This window comes from Rattus norvegicus, chromosome 14 (assembly GCF_021556685.1).
Source record: "Rattus norvegicus strain SHRSP/BbbUtx chromosome 14, alternate assembly SHRSP_T2T, whole genome shotgun sequence".
NCBI classification, from domain to species: domain Eukaryota; kingdom Metazoa; phylum Chordata; class Mammalia; order Rodentia; family Muridae; genus Rattus; species Rattus norvegicus.
Window position 1 is genome coordinate 30,337,578 of NC_141547.1, and position 15,829 is coordinate 30,353,406.

Consider the following 15,829-nt stretch of genomic DNA (forward strand, 5'->3'; position numbering starts at 1 on the left):
AAACATCCCAATACTGAATGAAGGAATATATTCTTATCACTATTTCATGTATATATGGACACTTGCTATGTAACTTTAAAGCCATAAATTATATTAAGCTGTAAGACCATTTGAGGGTTTTTTTTTTTTTGAAAGCTCACATGCTATGTGTCCGTTTAAATCCCAGAACAACAGAATTTGACTTTATTTAGGAACAGGTTATTAGATGTAAAATTTGTTAAGTCAGTTAATTTTTGTAGTCATAATGAAGTACAGTGACACCTGTGTCTTTTTTTTTATTAACTTGAGTATTTCTTTTTTTTTCATTTTTTTTTATTAACTTGAGTATTTCTTATATACATTTCGAGTGTTATTCCCTTTCCCGGTTTCCGGGCAAACATCCCCCTCCCCCCTCCCCTTCCTTATGGGTGTTCCCTTCCCAACCCTCCCCCCATTGCCGCCCTCCCCCCATAGACTAGTTCACTGGGGGTTCAGTCTTAGCAGGACCCAGGGCTTCCCCTTCCACTGGTGCTCTTACTAGGATATTCATTGCTACCTATGAGGTCAGAGTCCAGGGTCAGTCCAGTATAGTCTTTAGGTAGTGGCTTAGTCCCTGGAAGCTCTGGTTGCTTGGCATTGTTGTATTTTTGGGGTCTCGAGCCCCTTCAAGCTCTTCCAGTTCTTTCTCTGATTCCTTCAACGGGGGACCTAGTCTCAGTTCAGTGGTTTGCTGCTGGCATTCGCCTCTGTATTTGCTGTATTCTGGCTGTGTCTCTCAGGAGCGATCTACATCCGGCTCCTGTCAGTCTGCACTTCTTTGCTTCATCCATCTTGTCTAATTGGGTGGCTGTATATGTATGGGCCACATGTGGGGCAGGCTCTGAATGGGTGTTCCTTCAGTCTCTGTTTTAATCTTTGCCTCTCCCTTCCCTGCCAAGGGTATTCTTTTTCCTCATTTAAAGAAGGACTGAAGCATTCACATTTTGATCATCCGTCTTGAGTTTCGTTTGTTCTAGGGATCTAGGGTAATTCAAGCATTTGGGCTAATAGCCACTTATCAATGAGTGCATACCATGTATGTCTTTCTGTGATTGGGTTAGCTCACTCAGGATGATATTTTCCAGTTCCAACCATTTGCCTACGAATTTCATAAACTCGTTGTTTTTGATAGCTGAGTAATATTCCATTGTGTAGATGTACCACATTTTCTGTATCCATTCCTCTGTTGAAGGGCATCTGGGTTCTTTCCAGTTTCTGGCTATTATAAATAAGGCTGCGATGAACATAGTGGAGCACGTGTCTCTTTTATATGTTGAGGCATCTTTTGGGTATATGCCCAAGAGAGGTATAGCTGGATCCTCAGGCAGTTCAATGTCCAATTTTCTGAGGAACCTCCAGACTGATTTCCAGAATGGTTTTACCAGTCTGCAATCCCACCAACAATGGAGGAGTGTTCCTCTTTCTCCACATCCTCGCCAGCATCTGCTGTCACCTGAGTTTTTGATCTTAGCCATTCTCACTGGTGTGAGGTGAAATCTCAGGGTTGTTTTGATTTGCATTTCCCTTATGACTAAAGATGTTGAACATTTCTTTAGGTGTTTCTCAGCTATTCGGCATTCCTCAGCTGTGAATTCTTTGTTTAGCTCTGAACCCCATTTTTTAATAGGGTTATTTGTTTCCCTGTGGTCTAACTTCTTGAGTTCTTTGTATATTTTGGATATAAGGCCTCTATCTGTTGTAGGATTGGTAAAGATCTTTTCCCATTCTGTTGGTTGCCGTTTTGTCCAAACCACAGACACCTGTGTCTTTATAAGAGGAACCTTATAACCCACAGAGAGAGAGGGGAGGAGAAGGGGAGGGAGAGGAGAGGGAGAGGCAGAGGGAGAGGGAGAAGGAGGGGAAGGGAAGGGAGAGGAGAGAAGAGAAGAGAGTGGAGTGAAGGGAAGATAAGGAGAGTGGTGGATGAAAAAAAAACTTTATACCTAAACAACATCAAAGAGTTTTATAGAATCATTAGAATTTAGGAAAAGTTGCCTCAACAAGGAATCAACTAAGCAAACACCTTGGTCCCAAACTCCTGACCTGCAGCATGGTATGACAGTAAATTCCTATGGCCTCTGCTATCCAGTGTGTGATACTCTATTATAGTCTCCAACAAGTCAACTATAATGCTCCCTATTACATAGCTTATCACACTTGGCTTTCAGGCTTGATGTTTCATATATCTGGCAAACATGAAGGTGGCCATTACCTCATCACTAGGGGTAATAGGACACAGCTATCCATGGCTTCAGTGTCCCCAGTACCACTACAATTATCACTAGTGGTTTAGAATGAATTTCAGTGGAAGAGAGCACTAGAAAATCAACTTGCGGGAACAGAACTGGATTCTTGGCACTCAAACGGCAGGTACCCTGCGGTCCAGACAAACCCCGGACCTGAAGGGACCTGGTCAAAACCTCCCTGCACACAAATCCCATAAGAGGAAGAGCTAAACCTTCAGAGGGGCAGACATGCCTGGGAAGCCAGAGGAGACTACACTCTGCCCACATTTATGACTCCAGAGGAAAACACCTACTGCCATCTGGGACCGCAGTGCACTGGTCCCCGGGAAAAGACTGAGCAGGTATTCCTGGTTGCAGCCCTCACGGAGAGCGGAAAAAAAAGCCCCCTAGGAGCAACTTCAGCTGCGGGACCACAGGTAACAACAGCTTTTCTGCTCCAAGTGAACTTCCTGGTGAACTCAGGACACAGGCCCACAAGAACAGCTTAAGACCAGTAGACAGGAAAGAATACACGCCTGAAAGCAGAACACTCTGTCCTCATAACTGGTTGAAAGAAAACAGGAAAACAGGCCTACAGCATTCCTAACACACAGGTCTATAGGATAGTCTAGGCACTGTCAGAAATAGCAGAACAAGGTAACACCAGTGACGACCTGGTGGCAAGAGGTAAACGCAGGAACCCAAGCAACACAAACCAAGACTACATGGCATCATCAGAGCCCAATTCTCCCACCAAAGCAAACACTGAATATCCAAACACATCAGAAAAGCAAGATCTAGATTTAAAAATCACATTTGATCATAATGATGGGGGACTTCAAGAAAGACATAATGAACTCCCTTAGAGAAATGCAGGGAAACATAAATAACCAAGTAGAAGCCTATAGAGAGGAATCACAAAAAACCATGAAAGAATTCCAGGAAAACACAATCAAACAGGTAAGGAATTAAAAATGGAAATAGAAGTAATAAAGAAAGCACAAAGGGAGAAAACCCTGGATATAGAAAACCAAAGGAAGAGAAAAGGAATCATAGATACAAGCATCACAAACAGAATACAAGAGATAGAAGAGAGAATCTTAGGAGCAGAAGATTCCATAGAAATCTTCGACACAACTGTCAAAGATAATGTAAAACGGAAAAAGCTACTGGTTCAAAACATACAGGAAATCCAGGACTCAATGAGAAGATCAAAACTAAGGATAATAGGTATAGAAGAGAGTGAAGACTCCCAGCTCAAAGGACCAGTAAATATCTTCAACAAGATCTCTCCTGAGAGACACAGCCAGAATACAGCAAATACAGAGGCGAATGCCAGCAGCAAAGCACTGAACTGAGAACAGGACCCCCATTGAAGGAATCAGAGAAAGAACTGGAAGAGCTTGAAGAGGCTCGAGACCCCATATGAACAACAATGCCAAGCAACAAGAGCTTCCAGGGACTAAGCCACTACCTAAAGTCTATACATGGACTGACCCTGGACTCTACCTCATAGGTAGCAATGAATATCCTAGTAAGATCACCAGTGTAAGGGGAAGCCCTGGGTCCTGCTAAGACTGAACCCCCAGTGAAAGTGATTGTTGGGGGGAGGGCGGCAATGGGGGGAGGATGGGGAGGAGAACACCCATAAAGAAGGGGAGGGGGAGGGGCTAGGGGGATGTTGGCCCGGAAACCGGGAAAGGGAATAACACTCGAAATATAAATAAGAAATACTGAAGTTAATAAAAAAAAGAAAGAAATGAGTATTTACATACTTGACCAAAATAAAGCTGAATCATTTTAGGTAAAAAAAAATCATAGAAGAAAACTTCCCTAACTTAAAGAAAGAGATGCCCATAAACATACAAGGAACCTAGAGAATTCCAAATAGATTGGACCAGAAAAGAAAATCCTCCCATCACATAATAGTCAAAACACCAAATGCACAAAACAAAGAAAGAATATTAAAAGCAGTAAGGGAAAAAGTCAAGCAACATATAAAGGCAGACCTATAAGAATCACACCAGACTTCTCAGCAGACTATGAAAGCCAGAAGATCCTGGACAGATGTCATACAGACCCTAAGAGAACACAAATGCCAGCCCAGGTTACTGTATCCAGCAAAACTCTAAATTAACATAGATGGCGAAACCAAGATATTCCATGACAAAACCAAATTTACACAATATCTTTCTACAAATCCAGCCCTACAAAGGATAGTAAATGGTAAAGCCCAACATAAGGAGGCAAGCTACACCCTAGAAAAAGCAAGAAACTAATCGTCTTAGCAACAAAACAAAGAGAAGAAAAGCACACAAACATAATCTCACATCCAAATACAAATATAACAGGAAGCAACAATCACTATTACTTAATCTCTCTAACATCATTTGACTCAACTCCCCAATAAAAAGACATAGATTAACAAACTGGATATGCAATGAGGACCCTGCATTCTGCTGCCTACCGGAAACACACCTCAGAGACAAAGACAGACACTACCTCAGAGTGAAAGGCTGGAAATCATCTTTCCAAGCAAATGGTCTGAAAAAGCAAGCTTATTGGCCATTCTAATATTGAATAAAATTGATTTTCAACCAAAAGTCATGAAAAAAGATAAGGAAGGACACTTCTTATTCATCAAAGGGAAAACCAGCAAGATGAACTCTCAATCCTAAATATCTATGCTCCAAATAAAAGGACACCTACATACATAAAAGAAACCTTACTAAAACTCAAAGCATACACTGCACCTCACACAATAATGGTAGGAGATTTCAACACCCCACTCTCATCAATGGACAGATCATGGAAACAGAAATTAAACAGAGACATAGACAGACTAAGAGAAGTCATGAACCAAATGGACTTAATAGATATTTATAGAACATTCTACCCCAAAACAAAAGGATATACGTTCTTCTCACCACCTCATGTTACTCTGTCCAAAATTGACCATATAATTGGTCATAAAATAGGCCTCAATTGTTACAGAAAGATAGAAAGAATCCCATGCATCCTATCAGACCACCATGGGCTAAAATAAAGCTGGTCTTCAATAACAATAAGGGAAGAATGCCCACATATACATGGAAATTGAACAATGCTCTACTCAATGATAACCTGGTCAAGGAAGAAATAAAGAAAGAAATTAAAGACTTTTTAGAATTTAATGAAAAGGAAGATACAACATACCCAAACTTATGGGACACAATGAAAGCTGTGCTAAGAAGAAACTCATAGCTCTGAGTGTCTGCAGAAAGAAACAGTAGAGAGCATATATCAGCAGTTTGACAGCACACCTAAAAGCTCTAGAACAAAAAGAAGCAAATACACCCAGGAGGAGTAGAAGGCAGGATATAGTCAAACTCAGAGCTGAAATCAACCAAGTAGAAACAAAAAAAGGACCATACAAAGAATCAACAGAATCAAAAGCGATTCTTCGAGAAAATCAACAAGATAGATAAACCCTTAGCCAGACTAACGAGAGGACCCAGAGAGTGTGTCCAAATTAACAAAATCAGAAATGAAAAGGGAGCCATAACTACAGAATCAGAGGAAATTCAAAAAATCATCAGATCCTACTACAAAAGCCTATATTCAACAAAACTTGAAAATCTGCAGGAAATGGACAAGTTCCTAGACGGATACCAGGTACCAAAGTTGAACCAGGAACAGATAAACCATTTAAACAACCCCATAACTCCTAACGAAATAGCAGCAGTCATTAAAGGTCTCTCAACCAAAAAGAGCCCAGGTCCAGATGGGTTCAATACAGAATACTATCAGACCTTCATAGAAGACCTCATACCAATACTATCCAAACTATTCCCCAAAATTGAAACAGATGGAGCACTACTGAATTCCTTCTGTGAAGCCACAATTACTCTTATACCTAAACCACACAAAGACCCAACAAAGAAAGAGAACTTCAGACCAATTTCCCTTATGAATATGGATGCAAAAATACTCAATAAAATTCTGGCAAACAGAATCCAAGAGCACATCAAAACAATCATCCACCATGATCAAGTAGGCTTCATCCCACGCATGGAGGGATGGTTTAATATACGGAAAACCATCCACGTGATCCATTATATAAACAAACTGAAAGAACAAAACTACATGATCATTTCATTAGATGTTGAGAAACATTTGGCGAAATTCAACACCCCTTTATGATAAAAGTCCTGGAAAGAACAGGAATTCAAGGCCCATACCTAAACATAGTAAAAGCCATATACAGCAAACCAGTAGCTAATATTAAATTAAATGGAGAGAAACTTGAAGCAATCCCACTAAAATCAGGGACTAGACAAGGCTGCCCACTCTCTCCCTACTTATTCAATATAGTTCTTGAACTTCTAGCCAGAACAATCAGACAACAAAAGGAGATCAAAGGGATACATATTGGAAAAGAAGTCAAAATATCACTATTTGCAGATGATATGATAGTATATTTAAGTGATCCCAAAAGTTCCACCAGAGAACTACTAAACCTGATAAACACCTTTAAAAAAGTGGCTGGGTATAAAATTAATTCAAATAAATCAGTAGCCTTCCTCTACACAATAGAGAAACAAGTTGAGAAAGAAATTAGGGAAATGACACCCTTCATAATAGTCCCAAATAATATAAAATACCTCGGTGTGACTATAACCAAGCAAGGGAATGATTTGTATGATAAGAACTTCAAGCCTCTGAAGAAAGAAATTGAAGAAGGTCTCAGAATATGGAAAGATCTCCCATGCTCATGGATTGGCAGGATTAATATAGTAAACATGGCCATTTTTCCAAAAGCAATCTACAGATTCTATGCAATCCCCATTAAAATACCAATCCAATTCTTCAGAGAGATAGACAAAACAATTTGCAAATTCATCTGGAATAACAACACACCCAGGATAGCTAAAACTATCCTCAACAATAAAAGGACTTCAGGGGGAATCACTATCCCTGAACTCAAGCAGTATTACAGAGCAACCGTGATAAAAAAAAAACTGCACGGTATTTGTACAGAGACAGACAGATAGACCAGTGGAATAGAATTGAAGACCCAGAAATGAACCCACACACCTATGGTCACTTGATTTTTGACAAAGGGGCCAAAACCATCCAATGGATAAAAGATAGCATTTTCAGCAAATGGTGCTGGTTCAACTGGAGGTCAGCATGTAGAAGAAGCATGCAGATTGATCCATGCTTATCACCCTGTACAAAGCTTAAGTCCATGTGGATCAAGGACCTCCATGTCAAACCAGATACACTCAAACTGATAGAAGAAAAAGTGGGGAAGAATCTCGAACACATGGGCACTGGAGAAAATTTCCTGAACAAAATACCAATAGCTTATGCTCTAAGATTAAGAATCAACAAATGGGATCTCATAAAGCTACAAAGCTTCTGTAAGGCAAAGGACACTGTTGTTAGGACAAAACAGCAACCAACAGATTGGGGAAAAAATCTTCACCAATCCTACAACTGAGAGAGGGCTTATATCCAAAATATACAAAGAATTCACAAAGTTAGACTGCTTGGAGACAAATAAACTTTGGGGTTCAGTGCTAAACAAAGAATTCACAGATGAGGAATATGAAATGGCTGAAAAGCACCTAAAGAAATGTTCATCATCTTTAGTCATAAGGGAAATGCAAATCAAAAGAACCCTGAGATTCTACCTCACACCAGTCAGAATGGCTAAGATCAAAACTCTGGCGACAGCAGATGCTGGCGAGGATGTGGAAAAAGAGGAACACTCCTCCATTGTTGGTGGGATTGCAGACTGGTACAACCATTCTGGAAATCAGTCTGGAGGTTCCTCAGAAAATTGGACATTGAACTACCTGAGGACCCAGCTATACCTCCCTTGGGCATAGACCCAAAAGATGCCCCAACATAAAAATACACGTGCTCCACTATGTTCATAGCAGCCTTATTTATAACAGCCAGATACTGGAAAGAACCCAGATGCCCCTCAACAGAAGAATGGATCCAGAAAATGTGGTACATCTACACAATGGAATATTACTCAGCTATCAAAATCAATGGCTTTATGAAATTCACAGGCAAATGGATGGAACTAGAAAATATCATCCTGAGTGAGGTAACCCAAGCACAGAAAAACACACATGGTATGCACTCATTGATAAGTGGATATTAGCCTAAATGTTCAAATTACCCAAGATGCACAGAACACATAAAATTCAAGAAAGATGATCAAAATGCGGATGCTTCACTTCTTCTTTAAAAGGGAAACAAGAATACCCTTGGGAGGGGGTAGGGACATAAAGTTTAGAACAGAGAATGATGGAACGGCCATTCAGAGCCTGCCCCACAGGTGGCCCATACATATACAGCCACCAAACTAGATAAGATGGATGAAGCAAAGAAGTGCAGGCTGACAGGAACCAGATGTAGATCTCTCCTGAGAGACACAACCGGAATATGGCAAATACATAGGCGAATGCCAGCAGCAAACCACTGAACTGAGAATGGGACCCCCATTGAAGGAATCAGAAAAAGGACTGGAAGAGCTTGAAGGGGCTCGAGACCCCATATGAACAACAATGCCAACCAACCAGCGCTCCCAGGGACTAAGCCACTACCCAAAGACTATACATGGACTGACCCTGGGCTCCAAATTCATAGGTAGCAATGAATAGCCTAGTAGGGGCACCAGTGGGAGGGAAAACCCTTGCTCCTGACAAGTCTGAACCCCCAGTGAATGGGAATATTGGAGAGAGGGCAGTAATAGGTTGGTGAGAGGAACACCCATATAGAAGGAGAGAGGTAGGTGTTAGGGCAATGTTGGCCTGTAAACCGGGAAAGGGAATAACATTTGAAATTTAAATAAGAAATACCCAGTTTAATAAAGATGGAAAAATGAAAAAAAATTTATGTTAGGAGGCAATGGCCTTGACTCTAAATCAGTATCATATAGCTTCACATTCTGATCCAGAGAGAAAAAGAGAGAGAGAGAGAGAGAGAGAGAGAGAGAGAGACAGAGACAGAGACAGAGACAGAGAGAGACAGAGACAGAGAGGAGAGACAGACACACACAGAGAGACAGAGACAGAGACAGAGACAGAGAGACAGAGACAAAGACAGAGAGAGACAGAGAGCTCCTAAACTTTGGGAACCCCAAACCCACTCACAGTGACACATCTCTTTTAACATACCATGTTTTCTAATTCTTCCCAAGCAGTTCCAGTAAATTGTGATCAACCATTTAAATATATAAGCCTCTGGGAACAGCTCTCATCCAAACCCCAACAGCCACAAAAGATTTGGTGATGCAGTGAGGAAAATGTAGTCACCTGCAGATTTGTAATGACACTCTACAAGATTCATAACACAGGCTGGCATCGCAGTACACTGTCCTATTTTTCAGGAGGCTCAGAAAGGGCAGCTACAAATTTACCAACAGTCTGGACTACACTGTGCAGCTTCATCACAAAACAATAAATGACCTAATCTGGTAGATATACTTACTGCCAGCTCCTTTGCTGACAGCATTTGTGACTTTTGGAAATAAGGAATTCATAGGGGAATACCCTTCACAGAACACAAGATGTGGTTAATTGTGTTTGCAAATTGAATACTCAAAGAATAGGCGCTCTGCTAGTGAACAAAACCTTGCCTTCATTAAACGGGAAATTCTGGTTGACCTTAGGTTAACTTTCATTTCTCATTTTTATCAACTAGTGGGCAACAATAGGTATCAATATAGTATTTTGAGAAGCTTATGCAAGTACTAAAGATAATTTTGTTAGATCAAGGAGATCTTTGAAATCCTTGTAACTCTATGTGTCATATTTAGTACGGCTATTCGAATATCGGTTACTATTAGGGAACTGAAGCAGTATGGCCAAGAGAGCAACATTATGGAGTTTAGTTCTAGAGAAATAACATTTGTGTTACACCTTACATATACATAAGGATATGTATATAATATATTATACATGTAATATAAATATAATATAAATCAGGATATACATATATACATATATATATATATACTTAGCTGACTGTGGAAGAGAATAAAAGGAAAGTTATATGGAAGGAGAGTATAATTTTAACAATGTATGCCTTTTAATCAAATGTAAAATTAGATGCAATTGGCAAGGAATATGGGACATGCCTATAATAACAACTGACAAACAAAAAAAGGAGAAATTTGAAGTCAAGACCTATCTAATGTGCACACACCTGCACACTCTCTATCAACAAAAATAAGGAAAATAAAAATTAAAAATTAAAGAACAAATAATTAATGTGATCAATTAAGTTACAGTAATTGACATCTTTCTCCATTCTGTTAAGGTTGAATTGTTGATGAATTATGTGAATGACACTTAAGAGATCTTTGTCCTATAATGTATTTTCCTTTAGCATCCTCTTTTTACCTTTTAGATGATTTATTTTATATCCAAACTGCATCCCACTCTCCCAGTCCTGCTCTCCCACCTTGCCCTACCCCTATCTACTCCTCCTCCATTTCTCTTCAGAAAAAGACACGCCTGGTTATGCATCTTCTCTGTTATTATGATTAGACAAGGCGACCCAGTAGGAGAAAAGAGTCCCAAAGCTATCAAGAGTCAGAGACAGCTCCTGCCTAAGTCAGTGGCATGCAGGTTCCTTGGATGGCAGTGCAGTTCTGTGAATCACTATAGGCTCAGGTTAGTTGATCTTGTGTGTTTTCTTATGGTGTCCTTGGCCCCTCTGGACCCCTCTGGACCCCTCTGGAAATCATGCCTGGTTACAGGAGATGACTGGTTCAGGCTCCATGTCCCCCATTGCATGGAGACTTAGCTAGAATCACCTTTATCACTCTAGGTTTCTATTTTCTTGTTCATCTCAGAGATGCCCCTCGATTTCCTTTGGAATCTAGGTAGAACCTACCACCAGGAAATCAGGGTAAGAGTACAAAAGTTATTAAACACTGTATTTCACCAGAGTTTACCCCCATCTTCCTATGGTATCTATGGTATCTTTGTTCTCTATGTGTGACCATAACCACAGCAATGACTAAAATGCTTATCAAACACGCATAGAGCTACCACTGGGCTCTGAGGTGAACCATCTCTACCCTTCGTAAAGATAAGTGAAGTAGTAACTGCTTTTTGTCACCACAGCCCCTGCTAATTCTGTGTGTATCTCTACAGTCTTTTAACTCTTACCAGTTAGCCCTTATGTATTCTGGGAACACATTAATTGGCAAACATTGTGGTTGCTAAATATATTTTGTGATTCCATAATGATACTAGTGTTCGTGTAGCAATAAAATTATTTTAATTATCTAGATTTTCGAGTCCGGTTGCATCAGATACTGCTGTGAAATGTGGTGTTTTTTGTTTTTTGTTTTTTGTTTTTTACAGTAGTGCTAATTAGCAGCAAGAGGGTTCTGAAGGACAGGTAACATTTCTCAAGAACAGATGGATGCAGGTTAATAGTATAATGAATATTATGTTTTACAGCCAAGTCAGTAAACTTGTACAAAAGTTCTGTATTTGCACAAAAATTTCTATCAATATATTTAACTAAGTACATATCATAAATAAATGTGACAAAATAAATTATATCGGAATGATAACAGGGAATGACAGATATCTTGAAAATTTTATTTTTTTTAAACTTGGGAAAACATCTGTGCTAATTTGAATAAAATTGTTTCTCATAGGCTCATACATTTTGAACAATTAGTACCCGATTGATGGAACTATTTCAGGGAGGGGCATAGGGATGCAGTCTTGTTAGAGGATTTGTGTCACAGGAAATAGGCTTTGAGTACCTAAAGACTGGTGCAGTTTCCAGTCGTGTCTTTTCTGTGCATAGGATTCAGGTTTTAAGCTCTCAGGTGGCTACTCTAGCCCCCATGTCTGCCTGCTGCCTGTTGTTTTACTATTGCCATCAGTATCTAGTAAGACAAAAATCAGTTAATTAATTGATGCCCTTTGAATTTCCTTTACTCCTATGCTGCTGCAGGTTGATAGCAATCTATTTTACAAGTGCATAAGTGTTGCTGTAGTCAAGTATAACTCGTTAAGAAACTATACAAACAGTGTGCTTTCTCTACGTTTTATTTTCCTTTAAGGGAAGGAAAATATGAAAAAAAGGAGAAACTTTCAGAATATTATGCCGAGTTAATGACTACCACTTACCATTTGATGACCATGGCCTTTTTCATAGACCCAAGACATCCACTGAGAAGCAAGTCTTCACCACAAATACTTACCTCCCATTCTGCTCTCTGAGGTCACAACATAACCCTGTTGAAATACAGTCTGAATGGATTAAAATAATCTTCACATTTGAGGCCAAAGACTCAGTTCATATAGTCTCTCAGAAGACTTTGTCTTTGTCTCTCTCTTTCTCTGTCTCTCTCTGTCTTTCTGTGTGGCTCTCTGCCTCCCTGTCTCTCTCTGTCTCTCTGCCTCTCTGTCTCTGTCTCTGTCTCTCTGTCTCTCTGTCTTTCTGTCTCTCTGTCTCTCTGTTTCTGTCTCTGTCTCTCTGTCTCTCTGTCTCTTTCTCTCTCTGTCTCTCTCTCTGTCTTTGTCTCTCTCTCTCTCATACATACACACATAAGGCACGGAGAAGACAGAAGGACAGAGAGAGAGAAAGAGAGAGAGAGAGAGAGAGAGAGAGAGAGAGAGAGAGGTCTCTCAGAAGAAAGGTATACAGTGGCATTGGAGACTCTTCCTTGTAAGTGAGAAATCCTCTTATTTCATTCCATAATATGGAAAAGTCACTCTAACAAACTTGTCAGCTTTAGCCAACCTCTGTTTATATGTCTCAGTGAAGAGATGATTCAAAGAAATCTCTGAAACCTGTGATAAAAGGCTACTAAAAAAAAGGGATCTATCATCAAGCATTTTCTTCTAGAAATTGGGAATGAGAATGAACTATTATTTGCAGTACATTTTTAATAGTGTTTTGAGTAGCTTTGCTATTTTTCCTATGGGAATATGAGAATCAGGCATGTTCTAAAAGAGCAATCTTTCACTTATGTAATAGGTGTCTGCAAATTGAATTTGAATGGGACAACGTGAGAGCAAATTCAGGTAGTGCTATCAAGGGGTCTTTTTAAAGAAAGAAACAAAACCCCTAAAATCATAACAAAAACTAACTAAATAAACAAACAAAATCCATAGACATTAGCCCTCAGTAGTCCATGACCACACAATGAAAATGGTATTTTCTCTGTTACAGGCCACAGATCTCACCCACTATCCTTTTCCCCACCTTACATAGTGAATGTGGCTCTGTTAGAACAATAGTTCATGATTTTATTGGGGTTGAAATTTCTCAGGTTCTACCCCAAGCCTCTCCTCTAACTCTCTCTGTATTTGTTTCTCTGTCTTGTCTGTCTGTCTCTGTCTTCGTCTCTCTCTTTCTCTGTCTCTGTGTCTCTGTGTTTCTGTCTCTGTCTCTTTGTCTGTCTCTCTGTCCTGTCTGTCTGTCTCTTTGTCTGTCTGTCTGTCTGTCTATCTCTCTCTCACACACACAGACACACAGACACACAGACACACACACACACAGACACACACACACAGGCAGGGAGAAGACAGAGAGAGAGAGAAAGAGAGAGAGAGAGAGACAGAGACAGAGAGAGACAGAGAGAGACAGAGAGAGACAGAGAGAGAGAGAGAGTGCTTTACCAAGCATAGAATTCTTATTCTCCACAGTTTAAGAGTAGGTTTTTGATTTGTTTGTTCACTCATTTCTTTTAGCATTTGAGTATAACACCCAGCTGTCTCCCACCTTGACAAGATTTCTGCTTCTAAATCTACTAGTAATGCTGTACGAAATTCTTTTTCTCCTGACTTCAACATTCACTCCGTCTTTAACTTTTGATCATGAGTCTTGGTGAATATGCCTTTATATGTCTTTGTGTTTCATCCGTTTGAGGTTTCTGTTCTGTGAATCTAAATGTCTGTTTTCATTTCTCCAGATTTTGGAAGGGTTTATGATTCTTTAATTATCTCCCCTTTCTTGGTCTATTTGAGACTTATGTGTATGTAATAATTTATTTTACAGTGTGCTATAAACAATAGACACATTATTCATTCTCTTTCTTTTATTTTTTGTATCTCCATCCCCCTTCGCTTCTAGAAAATTTCAAACAATCTGCCTTTGAGCTCACTGACTATTTGAGCTGCTTGAAATCACTATTGAATATGCTGACATATTTTTAGGTCAGCCCTTATGTTTGCAGCTCCAGAATGTATGTGATTCTTTTGTATAGTTTCTTTTCTTTAATAACTACTTTTCATTTAAATATATTCTTCTCCCATATAATAAAAACCATCTAGTCTCCCCTTCTTTCACTCCTCCTAGAATACCTCACTTCCTCTCTATCCAGATTCACTCACATCTCTTCCTCTTTGGAGAAGTCAGTCCTCCAAAGATGACAGACAAAACTTTAGTTTCTCCTCTCCTACATTTATTGATTATTATCTTTACTTATAGATTGCCCTATTACAATGGTAACTTTTATGCTTATTTCACTTTATTGACATGGAACACAGACAGGTCTTTTGATTTTGAACTTTGTTTGTTTGTTTGTGACACTGAAGTGGCTGAAACTACATCTCCCAAACAGCAGCAAAACCAAATGGCTAAATAAGCAATGTCCTACAATGTCCTGTGTTCCTAAGCTGTCATATGTGGTAGGCTAGGTATATTACATATCTTCTCATAATATATTGTATTATGATGATAAGTATTAATGAATATTTACTTACACAGTAATGAGTTCTGTTATAAAATATCCTATATGCTTTGATTGTATGCATCCTGCACTACTTACATAATTTTAAGTGGCAATGCTACTTCATCACCAGCTGAGCATCTGTGGCTGCCTGTGTTCTCTTGTAACTCCCTGAACTTCTTTAATATGTACATGTGGAATTCTTATTCAGGGAGTTTTAAATGTCTGTCCTTTTATATCAATTACTAGTGCTTTCTATACCTTTTACCCTTTTTCATCCATGTGTTTACTCACAAATCCCATAGCTTTGCATTGATACCTGGATTTGCAGATCTAAGGACCAGTTCCAGTCTACAGAACAGCCTACCCATAGATTATAAGTTGGTACACAGGGACAAGATGAATACTGATGGTAAAGAGCATGACATAGTATCTGATCATGTAGGGCCTGAACTAGAACTGGAGCAGGCTTGGGTATGTGGTCTACAGAAAAGCTGGGCACTGTTTTCTCCAGACAGAAGATCTCTATCTTCAATACCTTAACTCGACTGCTTCCACTTAACTTGAAATTAAGCAAATGTATTTCTCAGTAGTTCCGTTCCAACATTTGCTGAGAATCATGCCTAGTACCTGGAGTCACAACTGCTCACAGACTGCAGTGAAAAGAGATGGGACCCATCTAAGCAAGGCAGCAAGACTCCATCTAAAGAGACGGAACACGAGTCGTCTGCCAGCTGACAATGAACTGACGAGGAAAAGCATACGACTTGGGAAACAGGGATAAAATCTGAAGTTGGACTCTCTCATAGCCTGACCAGGTTATTCCGGATTGGCCCTTCTTTTTGTCTAAACAAACCTTCATAAGCGTTAAAGCAAT